Consider the following 15,840-nt stretch of genomic DNA (forward strand, 5'->3'; position numbering starts at 1 on the left):
ATGCTCAATAAATGCTAGATGGGATGACTGAATGGACTTAAAAATAAGTTTTTCAATACTTATTTGATTGACTATGTGTGTGTGTGTGTGTGTATTTGGGGTAACCATAGACAACATCTAAATAAGAAGTCCAATTTATTTTTCCTGCCAATCAGGGTTAGATGAGGACTGCTATCTAAGAGACGGCTAAGGGACACCCTCAAGGACCAGTCCTGACCCCTCAGCAAGCAGCTTCCTCCAAAAAGGCAGAACTGAGTCCGGGTGGCAAATACTTTCCCTTTCTTAGAGAAAACATTTTCTTTAATGCTTTCAACTAGGAGACTATCTTCAGCTGGATTCTTCAAGTAAGACCTCAAGTCAGATAAGGATTTGTGAGCCACTGATTTCATTAAGTAAATTTGAGGAAAACTCGGTAAGAGAGTGGGGAAAGCAAAAAAAGGCAAAGGGAAGAGGTCAAGAAAGCATGTAATTTCAGGCAGGTTTCCAGAACTTACATGCAGCCTGACTAGCCCTAGAAATGGCGGTGAGGAGGAGACCAACTCTCAGGTACTTCCCACTTTTTGTACCCATAGCACGAGTGGCTCCAGTGGCTTGAAAGTGGCCTCCAAAGAGGAGCCACAGACAAAAGCCATTGAAGGAGACTCTCACAGAAGCCTAGAAAGGGGCTGGAAACAACAAAAGAGATCTGATTTGGAACATGGGGGGTGTCCATTCAGCCAGCACCACTGCCTACCTCTGGGCAGCAGGGCTGCCCCTCCTCACAGGGGGGGATATGGAAGCAATTATTCCAAATCAGCAAACATCCTCTGCCCACAACAGGCTTGTGTCAGTGTCATCCAAACATCATCATCAAATGTCCCAAAGTGACTTGTTCTCAGACATGATGATTTTGCACAAAGCTAGACTACATGGCATATTGCTTAAGACATGTACATTGGGATTGGAGAGATGGAGATTAAATCCAGAAAAAATACCCTTCAATAGCTTAGTGTTTACAGTTTACTCATACTTTAATAGGAATAATAATCTTTGTCATATACAACTATCATAAGGATTAAATGCAGGTAACAATAATAACTTATGTAAAATAGTCAGTAAAATATAGGTACTTAATTTATGACTTACCAATGTGGTTGTTTCTTCCTGTTTTGTTCAATGTTGTTCCCCAGTGCCCAGAGCTGTGACCAGTAGGCTCTCACTAAACAAATGAGTAAATGAGTGAATGAATGACTTTATTATGTTACAGCCATTCATTTATTTCCCCAATACTTAATTAACATAAGTCAAAGGATTATGGGGGATTCAAACTTTAATCAAACGGCTCATATCCTTGAGGAGCTTATAGTCTAATCAAGAAGATGAAATGGTAATAGCTATTATCTGTAGAACAACTAGGCATACGATCAGGTAAAAAAGTGTTCAATGTCTTAATAAAGTGTTACAGAGGCAGAGGAAGAGAGGAGAGAACCAAAGTTAGAGGTTGGGGATGAGAGATGGCTTAATGAAGTAAGGGGCAGGTTAGCTGAGATTTGAGGAAGGGTTTGCATTGCCTTCAATATTTGACAATATTTGAATTGCTTCTCTACAGCAGCAGTGTGAAAACAGACACAATCCCAGCCCTTGTGGAACTCACATTCCAAAGACAGGGACAAGGACAAACAGTTGATAAACAAAGCAATTAATAAGTAAGTACATAAGTAAGCACTGATGACTGCTATGGAGAAAAGTAAAACAGGGAAGGGGAAATGGAGGAGAAGGTGGTGTTTCTGACACATGAACTGGCCAAGGACAGAGCCAGTCTTACACATATCCAGGAGAAGAGCATTTCAACCAGAGAAGAGCAACAGTGAAGACCCTGGGGCAAGAGCAGGTTGGTGGGTTTGGAGACTGACAAAGAGGCCAAGGGGAATCGGGGTAAACTGACTGGTAAGAGATGAGGTCAAAGAAGTGATGGGGAGATCATGAACTTGAAGCAATGGAGAAAGGGTATTTCAAGTCAAAAGGTCACTTGGATAAAGTACAGGGCATGACCAGGAACACCAAGCTAATAATGGATTTCAGCAAGGGCAACAGGCCCAACTCAGGCCATGTTAAATCTCTTACACAGATAAAGAATTATCTAGGAGAGTCTGGATTCCCTTTGCTCATTGCCAGGGCCCCAGCTGGCTATTCCCTCCTCAATGTTTCCTGTCACCCTGTGTCTTCAAGAAGACTAGCATCCTTGACCTTGTGAGCCAAGTAGGTGGGGATGTTGAAAAGAGAAAGGGTCTGCTAAGGATGTTTCATTGACAGTGTTGCCTTTGACTTCACCATCTTAATGCAGCATAAGATCTGCATTTTCAGAGAAAGAGAGTGGGCAGAGAGCATATTGGACCAAGCTGTGTTTGGTGATGCGGTTATTTATCATCCTTTAGCTTTCATCTGCTGACATGTGTGACAGCTAAATGGTAGTTTTGAAGGGGTCCCTGTGATGCTGAGGAATGACTTAAAAGCAATGAGGGGACCATGGGCTTGGCTATTAGGTTAGACTTATTGCCAGCATATGGTATTCAAAGGTACCTGAGTCCCTTTATGACAGCTGGAAGAATTCTGTGCCAGGACGTACTGGCCTTTATTGGTACAAATGAATGATACTAACCATGCCAGGGGTTTCTGAATTATGGAGATGAATTGGCTGGCAAACAGGAGGTCTGCAATTACTTCCCACACAGCTTTATTTTGAGAAACATGTGTACAATTCTTCCAGATTGAGTTTCAGGGGAATATGTCCTCTTGTTCATGAAAAGCAGCATCTGATAGAAGAAAAAACTGCATATAATCTACCTTCTCACACTACCTTGGCTTTCTAGATCTAATCCTGTTATCAAACGAGAGAGCCAGCAGTAAAATAAGGTTAGGAAAAAGTCTTTAGACATCTAGTCCCAGAATTTAGTAAAAAGAAAGTTATCTTTATCAGTAACATGTTATTTTGGTATAGGGCTTTGCCATTTACAAAGTGTGTGTGTGTGTGTGTGTGTATTTAAAATTATCTGTTATTCATCTGATCCTAAAAATCTAGCAGGTTATATATGCCACATACATTACATTCTAGAGGTAACAAACAAACAAACCAGCAAACAAAAACAAACCTGGGGTCCAATAATGCTATGTGACTTCCCAGAAGGTGAAGATTGACAAAACCAAATACTCTTATCTCACTCCTTGGCATACAGTTTACCTGATGCATTTTAATTCAATACTGAGCACAGGATAATAGAGAAAATGTCCAGTATTAGCCTTCCCTACCTGTATGTACACACTGTTGAAAAAAACTAAAGAAGACACAAATAAGTAGACTAACATCCGTGTTCATGGATTGGAAGAAATAATATTATTAAAATGTTTGTATTACCCAAAGCAATCTACAGATTCAGTGCAATACCTATTAAAATTTCAATAGCATTTTCCACAGAAATAGAAAAAACAACCCTAAACTTCATATGGAACCACAAGACCCCAAATAGCCAAAGCAATCTTAGCAAGAACAAAGTTGGAGGCATCACACTTCCTGACTTCAAAATACATTATAAATCTATAGTATTAATCAAAATAGCATGGCATCGACATAAAAACAGACATATAGATCAATGGAACAGAATAGATATCCCAGAAATAAATCAAAAGTGTGAAAAGAGAGCAATTAAAAACAATCACACAGGTATTGATACAATGATACAATGATAGACAAATCAATGGGAGAAAATACTGAATCTAGACACAGAACCATTCATATAAGGTCACCTGATGGCGAATATACCACTGCAATTCACTGGGGGAAATAGTGGTATTTTTAATTAATTTTAATTAAATAATTTTGATCCTCACCTTAATTTTTATTTTTTCCAGCTTTATTGAGATATAATTAACACATAGCATTATATAAATTTAAAGTGTTCAATATGATAAACAAATAAATTGTGAATGATCACTACAATAAGGTAAATTAAGACACTCATCATCTCACATAGTTACCTTTTTTTTTTTTTTTGGTGAGAACTTTTAAGATGTATCTTTTAGCAACTTTAAAGTTTATAAAAGAGTATTGTTAGTTTTAGTCACCATGCTGTACTTTAAATCCCCAGAACATATTCAACTCATAACTGGAAGTTTGTACCCTTTGACCAACTTCACCCATATTCCCCCACTTTCTCATCCTGGCAACCACCAGTCGACTCTGTTTCCATGAGTTCATATATAAGTGAGATTACATAACACTTGTGTTTCTCTTTCTGGCTATTTCGCATAGCATAATACCCTCAAGATTCATCCAAGTTATTCCAAATGGCAGGAGAGGGCCACAGGCTGTGAACCAAAATTGAATGGGGACACAAGCTGGTCTTTGTGATTGTGTAGACCTTTGGCTGTGCTAAGCTATTGGGTGAGGTTGCTGGCTGGGCTCTCTGATTGGGTGAGGCAGTAGGCTAAGCTCCCTGATTGGGCAGGGTCTCTAGATGGGCTCCCTTCCTAGGGGATGCCACAGGCTATGTTCAGCAATCAGGCAGGGTTGTATGCTAGACTCTGCTGCTTGTTTTCACTCCGTGGCTGCTGGGTGGTATCACAGGCTGGGCTCCATGGCTGCTCAGAGTCCCTGTTCAGGCTCCCTGGGTACGAGGACCAGAAGTTGGTTCAACAGTTAGGCCAGGCTGCTGACTTGACTGCCTGCCTCAGTGGGCTGGAGGATGTGCTCCAAAGCTGGTGGATGTTTGTGACCATGTGACCATGTTTCCTGGAGGGGTAACACCAGAGGTTATGCTTAGTAGTTGGGCAAGCTACAGATTTGCTCCCCTGTCAAGGCAGGACCTTAGAATATACTCTACAGCTGGTACCCACTGGCTGGGTATCAGAATCAGGGTGATTTTCCAACTGAGCTCCTGGCCAGATGGGGCACTGCTTCTGCTCCACAGATGACCAGAGCTGCTGGCTGGAGGTTTGGGCTGTAAGCCCCAGCCCCATTCTCAGTCTCTATCTGATCCCCAGTGTTCTGGATCCAGAAGTTCCCCCAGTGATCCCTGTGAGGTGGAGTGTCCCACAAGGCTTGTGTTCTTATTTTCTCACCAGAGAAACTGTAGGCCCAGGGGAGCCACTCTGGTGTTGCATGGTCCAGCCCGGAGGAGGGGCAACATGGTCAAATTGTACCTGCTCCTCTTACCCTTCCAGCTCAGTCTGACTCAGTCTCTGCTATCCACAGAAGTGCTTCAGCCTCATGCCCTGGGTTCTGGGATTTTCATAATGGTGTTTCATCCTTGGATAGGTACTATTTGTCTGTTTTTATGTCAGCACCATACTGTTTTGACCAGTACTATAGATTTATAATATAGTTTGAAATCAGGAAGAGTGATGCCTCCAACTTTGCTCTGTGAAGGGGACTGAAGCCAGTGACCCTCCTACATTGCCATCTTGATGATATCACTCCCCATCTTAATTTAAACCGAACTCAAAACATCTCTGAAAAAGAAGGATAAAGTTAGAGAACACACACTATCCAATGCCAAGTTTTAGTATAAAGTTACAATAATCAAGACAGTATAATACTGGTGAAAGTATACACATATCAATTGAATAGAGAGTGCAGAAAAAGACCCACACAAATAAAGTCAACTGATTTTTGACAAAGGTTCAATTTATGGACAAAGGATAGTCTTTTTGGGGCGCCTGGGTGGCTCAGTTGGTTAAGCGTCTGCCTTCAGTTCAGGTCATGATGCCAGGGTCCTGAGATCAAGCTCCACATCGGGCTCCTTGCTCAGCAGGGAGCCTGCTTCTCCCTCTCCTCCCCTCTCATGCTCTATCTCACTATCTGCCTCTCTCAAATAAATAAATACATAAAATCTTAAAAAAAAAAGGATAGTCTTTTCAACAAATGGTGTTGGGTCAATTGGACATCCATATGCAAACAAAATTTAACCTCAACTCACATCTCATACTTTATGTATAAATAAAAATTAAATCAAAATGGGCCATAGACCTAAATGTAAAATCTAATACCTATAACACTTGTAGAAGAAAACACAGGAGAAAATTTTCGCAACCTTGAGGTAGGCAAATCAAGTTTAGACTTGAAACCAAAAGAATGATCTAAAAAGAAAAACATGAAGATAAACTGGAACTTTTCAAAATTAGCAATTTGGCTGTTCAAAAAACCACCATTCAGTGATACTGTATGTAGGAAACCCTAAAGATGCCACCAAAAAACTACTAGAAGGAATAAATGAATTCAGTTAAGTCACAGGATACAAAATTAATACACAGAAATCAGTTGTATCTCTATATACCACTAAGGAAGTAGCAGAAAGAGAAATTAAGAAAACAGTCCCATTTAAAATTGCACCAAAAAGAATAAAATACCTAGGAATAAACTTAACCAAGGTGAAAGACTTGTACTATGAAAACTATAAAACACTGATAAAAAATATTGAAGATGACACAAACAAATGCAAAGATAATCCATGCTCATGGATTAGAAGTAATATTGTTAAAATGTCCATATAACCCAAAGCAATCTACAGATTCAATGCAATTCCTATCAAAATACCACTAGCATTTTTCACAGAATTAAAAGAATGCTAAAATTTGTATGGAACCACAAAAGACCCCAAAGAGCCAAAGCAATCTTGAGAAAGAAGAACAAAACTGGAAGTTCACAATCCCAGATTTCAAGATATACTACAAAGCTGTAGTAATCAAAACACTATGGTACTGACGCAAATAGACACATAGATCAGTGGAACAGAATAGAGAGCCCAGAAATAAACTCATAAACTTATATGGTCAATTAATCTATGACAAAGGAGGAAAGAACATACCTTAAGGAAAAGACAGTTTCTTCAACAAATGGTTCTGGGAAAACTGGACAGCTACACACAAAAGAACGAAATCAGACCACTTTATGTATGTATGTATGTATGTATTTATGTATTTATTTGACAGAGAGAGAAAGAGAGCACAAGCAGGCAGAACAGCAGTCAGAATCAGGCTCCCCACTGAGAAGAGAGCCCAATGTGGGGCTTGATCTCAGGACCCTGAGATCATGACCTGAGTTGAAGGCAGATGCTTAACAGACTGAGCCACCCAGGGGCCCCGAAACTGAACCACTTTCTTACACCATACATCAAAAATAAACTCAAAATGACAAACCATGAGAGACTATGGACTCTGAAAAACAAACTGAGGGTTCTAGAGGGGAGGGGGTTGGGGGGATGGGTTAGCCTGGTGATGGGTATTAAAGAAGGCACGTACTACATGGAGCACTGGGTGTTATATGCAAACAATGAATCATGGAACACTACATCAAAAACTAATGATGTAATGTATGGTGATTAACATAACATAATAAAAAAATAATAAAAAAATAAATAAACTCAAAATGGATTAAAGACCTAAATGTGAGATCTACAACCATGAAACTCTTAGAGGAAAATACAGGCAATAATTTCTTTAAGATCAGCTATCATCACAGTTTTCTAATATGTCTCCTGAGGCAAGAGAAACAAAGGCAAAATAAACTATGGAACTACATCAAAACAAAAGGCTCTTACACAGCAAAGAAAACCATCAACAAAACAAAAAGACAACCTACTGAGTGGGAGAAGATATTTGCAAATGACATATCTGATAAAGTATCCAAAATATATAAAGAACTGATACAACTCAACACCAAAAAGACAAATAATCCAGTTAAAAAATAGGTAGAGAGCCTGAATAGGCATTTTCCCAAGGAAGACCCATGATGGCCAACAGACACATGAAAAGATGCTCAACATCACTAATCATCAGGGAAATGCAAATCAAAACACAATGAGAATATCACCTTATACATGTTAGAATGGCTAACATCAAAAAGATAAGAAATAACAAGTGTTGGTGAAGATGTGGAGAAAAAGGAACCCTCATGCACTTTGGTGGAAATGGAAACTGGTGCAACCACTGTGGAAAACAGCATGGTTTCCTCAAAAAATTATAAATAGAAATATCATATGATTCAGTAATTCCACTACTGGGTATTTACCCAAAGAAAATAAAAATACTAATTTGAAAAGATATATGCTCCCCTATATTTATTGCAACATTATTTACAATAGTCAAGATATGGAAGCAACCCTAGTGTCCCTTGATACATGAATGTATAAAGAAAATGTATAAACACACACACACACACACACACACGGAGGAATTTAGTCAGTCTTAAAAAAGAAGAAATCTTGCCATTTGCAAAAACAGAGATGGACCTAGAAGGTACTATGCTAAATGAAATAAGTCAGAGAAAGACAAATACCATATGACTTCACTTATATGTGGAATCTAAAAAATAAAGCAAACAAACAAAAAGCAGAAACAGACCCATAGAGAACAAACTGATGGTTGCCAGAAGGGAGGAAGTTGGGGGAATGGGTAAAATGGATGAAGGGGAGTGGGAGATATAGGCTTCCAGTATAAGTCATGGGAATAAAGGCACAGCAGAGGGAATTTTACTGTAATAGCATTGTATGGTGACAGATGGTAGCTACACTGGTGGTGAGCACAGCATCATTAGGTGGTGAGTACACCTGAACACCGTGTGCATTCTGTGTTGGCTATACTTCAGTGTTTCAAAAACACCATTCAGAGAATGAGATAACAAGTGATAGACTAGAAGAAGATATTTGCAGATCATCTTTCTAACAAAGGATTGTATTGAAAATATATAAACTCTCAAAATTCAAAAAATGAGAAAACAACCCAATTAATGAAAATAAGCAAAAGATTTAAATAGAAACCTCACCAAAATAGATATACAGATGGCAAGTAAGCATATAGAAAAGATGTTCCACATTATTAGTCATTAGGAAAATTTAAATCAAACCCACAATGTGTTACCAATAACACCCATTAAAGTAAAAAAAAAAAAAGATTTTTTTTTTTTTTTTTTTTTTTTTTTTTTAGAGAGAGAGTGTGCGAGCGGGGGGAGGTGCAGAGGGAGTGGGAGAGAGGGAATCTTAAGCAGGCTCCACGCCCAGCATGGATCCCCATGTGGGACTTGATCTCACGACGCTGAGTTCATGACCTGAGCCGAAATCAAGAGTTGGATGTTTAACTGACTGAGTTACCCAGGCACTCCTAAAAAAAAATTTTTTTTTTAATTATTCTACTAAAGCAAAAATGAGCAACTGTAACTCTCGTACACTGTTGGTGGAAATGTAAAATTATATAGCCATTCAAAAACTCTCTGGCAGCTTCTTATAAAGTTAGATACACTTATGATATGATCCAGCAAAACCTCTCCTAGGTATATACCCAAAAGAAATAAAAACTTACATTCACACAAAAAACTTACACAAAGGTTTATAGCACCTTCAGCTGTATAGCAAAAATTGGGAAGAACCCCCAAGTCCTTCCATTGCTAAAAGTATGACCAAACTGTGATACAGCCATACATAAGAGTACTGTTTATTAAAAAAAAAAAGAAACTATTGATTTATATATAACAGGGGTAAACCTCAAATGCATTTTCCTAATTGAAAGAAATCCAACCAAAAAACTACATATTGTATGATTCCATTTATATGACAAATCAGTAAGAAAAAGATAAACCCATCACAATTAAAGGAAAATCGGGTAAAGAACACAAATTCAGGAAAGAATGTCAGTGCCAATGAATATATGTCAGCCAACTATACTTAGAAATACATATAAAAAAGCAAGGTATTATCATTTGTATTTATCAGTTTGGAAAAATACCTTAAATGATTTAAAATATCTAATGTTCATTTTTTTAAAGTGTGGAGAAACAATATGCACTTCTAGTGGGAAGATATAATGTTTCTGGAGGGCAGAGTGTTGATTTACATCAACATTTTATACTGCAAATCACTAGACCCAACGCATTGCTGCTCACACAAACATACACACACGTATATTAAGGAAATAATTACATATGTTTGCAAAATGTAAACACAAATATAATCAATATGGTATTATCTATAATAGTAAAAAGTTAGTAAAACATAAATATGTCTCAGTAGGAAACTGGTTATGTATCATTTTGCATAACAACAATGGACTCTCAGTCATTTCCAGGACTAACACTTCATGGCTCCGAATTCCTTAACCTGATTTACACTAACATTCAATTCCCAAGATGTTTCAGGATCTAGGGGGCACATACCACTGCGCTAAGTGCTCAGGTTACGAAGATGAGTAAGGCACAGACCCGAGTCTCAGGAATCTTATGGTTTAACAGAAGATCTAGCCTTGTAAATAAACAACTTCAGTAAACCAGAAGTGCACGTGATAAAAGTATTTGTAAGTTTGGAAGGGAGTACAGAGGAGGGACATTTAATTCAGACTCTAATGAAAACACTTGCCAAAGAGTTAATACTTTCTGCATTTTCCACTACTAATTTACCTGATGCCCCATAGCAGGAAGTTTCTTTGTCAGTGCTGGAGCATGGATGTGTCTGCCTGAGAGCAGATCATTTAGACTTCCACTGCACCACATATGGTTGAGATCAGGGCTATCCGCAGGGAAGAGATCATTCCTGGGGCTAAAATAGAGTGAGTTATGTGATGACTGGCTCAGAGCCTTTACAGAGTACAGTGAACAAAGTGGCTTCTCAGTAAGTGCTTCCTGGTTAAGTGATTTTCCAAAATTCTCCAAAAGAGGATTGTCATGAGGTATGCTAAGGTGAAGTGCTAAGGCTTTAACCAAGACTGGCAAGAACAGACTGTACTTGGTGGATATATCTGATACAGTGATACAACAATAAATATTGAGGATGAAAATTCTTAAACCCAATTCCCTCTTTCTTGTTCTAAACGTTGCATCATGCAGATACTAATTTGCTCTCTTAAAAATCTGAACTCCAATAGACTGTCCAGAGAAAGATTTTGTATGAATTATATTAATCCTCCAGCAGCTGCTATGCCCAAAGAGAATTTTGAAAACCAAAAACTTCTTTGTTAATTTGTTATCACCTTCCCTAAAGAAAACAACTAAAAATTTAAAAATGATAATGAAGCTACTCATTGCAATAAGGTTAAAGATAAATCACTTGATCAGGCTTTGAGAAAGGAGGAGGGAAGGGAAGAAGCAATTATTTTTTTCTTCCATAGAACAATGCATAGGTAATAGCCCATTGTGTGTACAAATTACAGTCAGCCTGCAAAAATGCTGTATAATTTTAACATTCTACTAGCCTTTCCCAATCAATCTCATTGATGTTCTTTCCAAGTATAAAAAATGGAAGCTTGGCTTCTTCAACTTAAAGAAAATATAAGATCTCATTCTGTGCTTCTTAGTTTCTTTGTTATGATGCTTTAATGCCACCAATATAATTGATTTCTTTCTTTCTCCTCAAGTTGAATGCTCATTTTTGATTCCAGAATGATAGAATCCGCTTCTCTGAAGTGGTGATGAATGAGGTATGCGTACTTTTCTAACACTTCTGTTTACGTCTAAAAGATGCACTTGAAGAAGGGAATTGCTGGTTGTCAGAAATGGATGCTCACTTTTCCACCCTGGTGAAATATTTCCTGACTGCCTCTGTCTCAACTGGAGAACAAGCAAGCGAGACAGTCATCATAAAATCCTAAGGAAGCAGGCAAACATCCCTTGCATGATTGCTCAGAAAAATCCAGATCAAAACCTGGGAAATGTATCAATTGCAATGATACATGGATAAGCATTTTTAAACAACTTCTCTTCAAATGCCTGTAGGCCACCCAAACTCCCAAAGAACATATGAAGCCCAAAATTCTCACTAGAGCCAAGCAATATTGGGAATGCTAGGAAGATTATATAAATTTCGTTAATTCCTATAATATCCTAGGAAATTGCTACCATTAATGATCTTCCCAGATGAAAGCAATGTGACTCCATAGCTCAACAGTCAGTATCAAGGTCCCTGAGCTAGTAAGTATTAGAGTTGAGATTCGAACCCAGAACTATGTGTCTTCAAAGCCCAGGCTCAACCAAACTATCTCATTGACAAGGATGTGGGGATGACTGCCAGATACAGCTTTTAACACTTGGCTGGGCTCAAAAACACAACCAATGTTTCTCTCTCCATTCAACTGCCCCTTGCATCAATCAAAAGACACAATGCATCCTTTAGTCCCATTAAAAAAAATCAAGAAGCATAAATAATTATTTTTAATACTTTTTTTGGACTCCAGTGAGTGATAATTTGAGTAAATACCATGACAGGCAGGGAAACCTAGCTTAAAAGGATTTGGCTCTTTGTGAACTTTGATTTTTACCTATTTGCTGCTGATACAATTTAAGTACACTGCCAGCAAACAAATGGTAGGGTGTTGAGAACAGGATGGCACCACAGCAAAAAGGCGTGCTTCCTTATTATCCAAGATTGTGGCTTTTATAGTAACCCTTCCCTGGAACAATACTTTTTACTACCCATGCGTTGTGTTGATACTGCACCTCATTGAAAGAGTTTTCTTTCTTTGTCTCTCTGTCTCCTTGAACCTGTTGTCATGGGCCCATTCAGCACCAAAAAATTTTCAGGTTATCTCATTCCATCTCCACGAGGAAAGAACGGTCATGTCTGTTTTCTACTGTATGATTACATAGCCAACAAAGGTGAACTTAAAATTTAAGCCCAGATACTTCTGTTTTAAAAGCCCGTGATTTTCTACAATATCATGATGCATTTCTATTATCCCTTCTTGGTCTTTTTGTCTTTATTTCTCTACATAGCCCTGCTTGACTGAATTTCCTTTTATTGCCCTTTCTGGCCAAAGCTCTATCTTCACTCCTATTCCTTCTGCCTCTTTCTTTCTACCTCCCCATTCTACCTGCACTAGACCCGCGCCCCCCCCCCCCAAACTAGCCTTCCATTTCCAGGACTATATTATACACTTTTTCATTCAATCAGTCATTCATTCATTAATCCCTTCATTTAATAATTCAACAAATAGCTATGGAACATATGTGTCAGGCCCCCTGATGAGAATCACAAAAAAAGAATAATGAAGCATACTGCTTCTATCAAAGAGCTCATGGTCAACCAAGACAAATACACTCCAGTAGAAAGTGTAACCAGTTCTAAACATGCAATGCTAAGGAAGCAAAAAGGCTGGGCATTCCATTTTATGGAAACAGGGAAGTCTCTTTACATACACATTTTTTCCAAAAGTGAAAACCTTAATCATTTGCATAATTTGGATCCTAAGTAACTTTTTTTTTTTTTTAAGATTTTATTTATTTATTTGACAGAGAGAGAGAGCACAAGTAGACAGAGCGGCAGGCAGAGGGAGAGGGAGAATCAAGTTCCTCGCTGAGCAGAGAGCCTGATTCAGGGCTCAATCCCAGGACCCTGGGATCATGACTTGAGCTGAAGGCAGATGCCCAACCGACTGAGCCACCCAGGCATCCCTAACATAAGAATTTTTAACTGAACTATATATAAAACATTCTGGAGTGCCAAACAAATCAAGTAATCTGTACCTTTTATTTTTCTAGAGAAATCCTTATTGCAGACTTTTGTGTCCTGCTCCAAGCTTGACTAGTTGTTCTGTATGGCCCTTCACAGATGCTATTCTGTGACTTCCCTCCATGTGATCCTGAGAATTCCTTTTCCTCTTTCCTGTCTTGTAGCCTCTGTTTCCCGAATTGCATCTTCTTTTTTGGTTTACACCCATATGTTGCTGGAGCACATCCTCATTAGTTACTTAAGAAAAGATGCGGGGTGCCTGGGTGGCTCAGTCGGTTAAGCGTCTGCCTTCAGCTCAGGTCATGATCTCAAGGTCCTGGGATCGAGTCCCGCATCGGGGTCTCTGCTCTGCGGAGAGCCTGTTTCTCCCTCTCCCCCTGCTCTTGTCCCTCTCTCTCTCTCTGTCAAATAAAATCTTAAAAAAAAAAAAAAAAGAAAGAAAGAAAAGATGCATGATAGCAAAAGTTTTTAGGACCTTAAATATCTCAAACTCTTTAGTCCTGCTTTCAATTTTGATGGATAATTTGGCTAGAAATAGAAATAGATTGAAATGCTATCCTCCCAGAGTTTTGACCATATCTGATCCATTCATTGTCCTAAGTAACTCTTTAAAATCTAACTTATCATGCATATTTTCTATGCATGATATTAAATATTAAATATTCTTTGATATTCTTTTAATGACTACTTAATAGTACATGGATTTATTATGATTTATTTTTAAATTCTACCCCTGCTGGCTATAAGAGGTTGTTTCCATTTTTTTCCCCTCTATTAGACTAGTAATGTTGCAATGACTTATCCACATTTCTTATAGTCCTTATGAGGTAGATACCTAGAAGTGGATCTTCTGATTAAAAAAAAGAAATATTGGAAAGTGTCCTTAATACTTGCTTAAGTGTTTTCCAGACGTTTTAAATGCACATGCCCACAGTCTGTGAAGGGGTCACCTCCCAGCACTCAGTATTAAGTAACGTGAAATTTTTAAAATTTCAATTTAACACATGAAAAAACATACTTCATTACATAAACATATTTGATTAATTAGGTTTAAAATATTCCCAAAGACTTACTGGTTATTTTAATTTCTTCAGTTTATGTCATTGCCCTGATAGTCCACCAAGTCATTGCTATTTGTTTTTGTTTTTTTTAAGATTTATTTATTTTATTTTAGAGAGAGAGAAAGAGAGAGAGAGCAAGTGAGAGGAGGGGCAGAGGGAGAAAACCTTCAAGCAGATTCCCTGCTGAGCGCGGAGCCTGACGCAGGGCTCAATTTCAAGATTTTTGAGATCATGACCTGAGCTGCAGCCATGAGTTGGATGCTTAACCAACTGAGCTGCCCTGGCGCCCCTCATTACAGTTTTTTATATTGATTTATAAAATCATCTGTTTGTGAAATGTTAATTTTTATTAGAATCATTTCATTATTTGGCATTTTATTTAAATGTTGCAGAGTATGCTTCTATTTCCATTAAATCAAATATTCCTACAACATTTATTAAAAGACTACTGGTTCCAGATGATTGACAGAGCCAACAGTGTTTTTTTCCCTCTCTCCTGAGTTCCCACTAAAATTATGATACAGCAGTAAAAAAGGAAATAAAATCAGAGGAACAAAAAGAACACAAGGGGAACATCAGCAGAGGAAAAACTTCAACAGATTTTTTTTTCTATCAAAAATAAATGAGGCGTATCATGGGTGTATGTCTATGTCCAGACTCATCAAAATGTATACATTGGGTATGTGCCATTTTGGGGTATATCAATTATATCTCAATAAAGCTTTAAAAAATAAATTAAAAAACAGATGGAAGCATGTTGATAATTGAAACAAACTGGAAGACCCACAGCGTAGAAATTCAAGAGGGGAGTAAGCAGAAGAGGAAACCCATCTGCCCAGGAGACCTCCAGAGGAAGGGTGAACATGAACAGGAAGACTGCCTCTATTCCTTGAAAAACCCTGAGGGTCATCCCTACCCGCTCCCCATGCTCATCTCCAGTAAGAGAGAGCTGGGTGTTTATGCCCGCCCAAGCAAACCAACAGAGTCTGGAGAACACTAGGCTAAGTGAAACAAGCCAGACTCAGAAAGAAAAAAATCTGCCTGATCTCACTTAAATTGGAATCTAAAAAGGTTGAACACAGAGAAGCAGAAAGCTGAACTGTGGTTACCAGGGGATGATGAGGTAGGTGAAATGGCGATGTTGGTTAAAAGTACAAAGCTGCAGTTTTGGAGGATGAATAAATCTAGAAATCTAAAGCACAGCACCGTGATTATAGTTAACAAGAGAGCCGTGAATACTGGAAATTTGTTGAGAGATTAAGTTTCAGGGGCTCTAACCACACACACACACACACACACATACTGGTAACTGTGAGAAG

General features: G+C 38.4%; 1 long non-coding RNA gene across 1 annotated transcript in view; it reads right to left on the reverse strand.

Annotated features, from left to right (window-relative positions):
* Positions 1-1,036: 1,036 nt before the first annotated feature.
* The window catches only part of LOC129046247 (uncharacterized), an 89,521-nt gene continuing 74,717 nt past the window's right edge, over positions 1,037-15,840 (reverse strand). The window contains exon 5 of the long non-coding RNA XR_008507180.2: positions 1,037-1,198. This is a non-coding gene — a long non-coding RNA (uncharacterized LOC129046247). The remainder of the gene's footprint in view (positions 1,199-15,840) is intronic.

This window comes from Mirounga angustirostris, unplaced genomic scaffold, assembly GCF_029215605.1.
Source record: "Mirounga angustirostris isolate CCGP_5_RB_7025 unplaced genomic scaffold, mMirAng1.0.hap1 SCAF_17, whole genome shotgun sequence".
NCBI classification, from domain to species: domain Eukaryota; kingdom Metazoa; phylum Chordata; class Mammalia; order Carnivora; family Phocidae; genus Mirounga; species Mirounga angustirostris.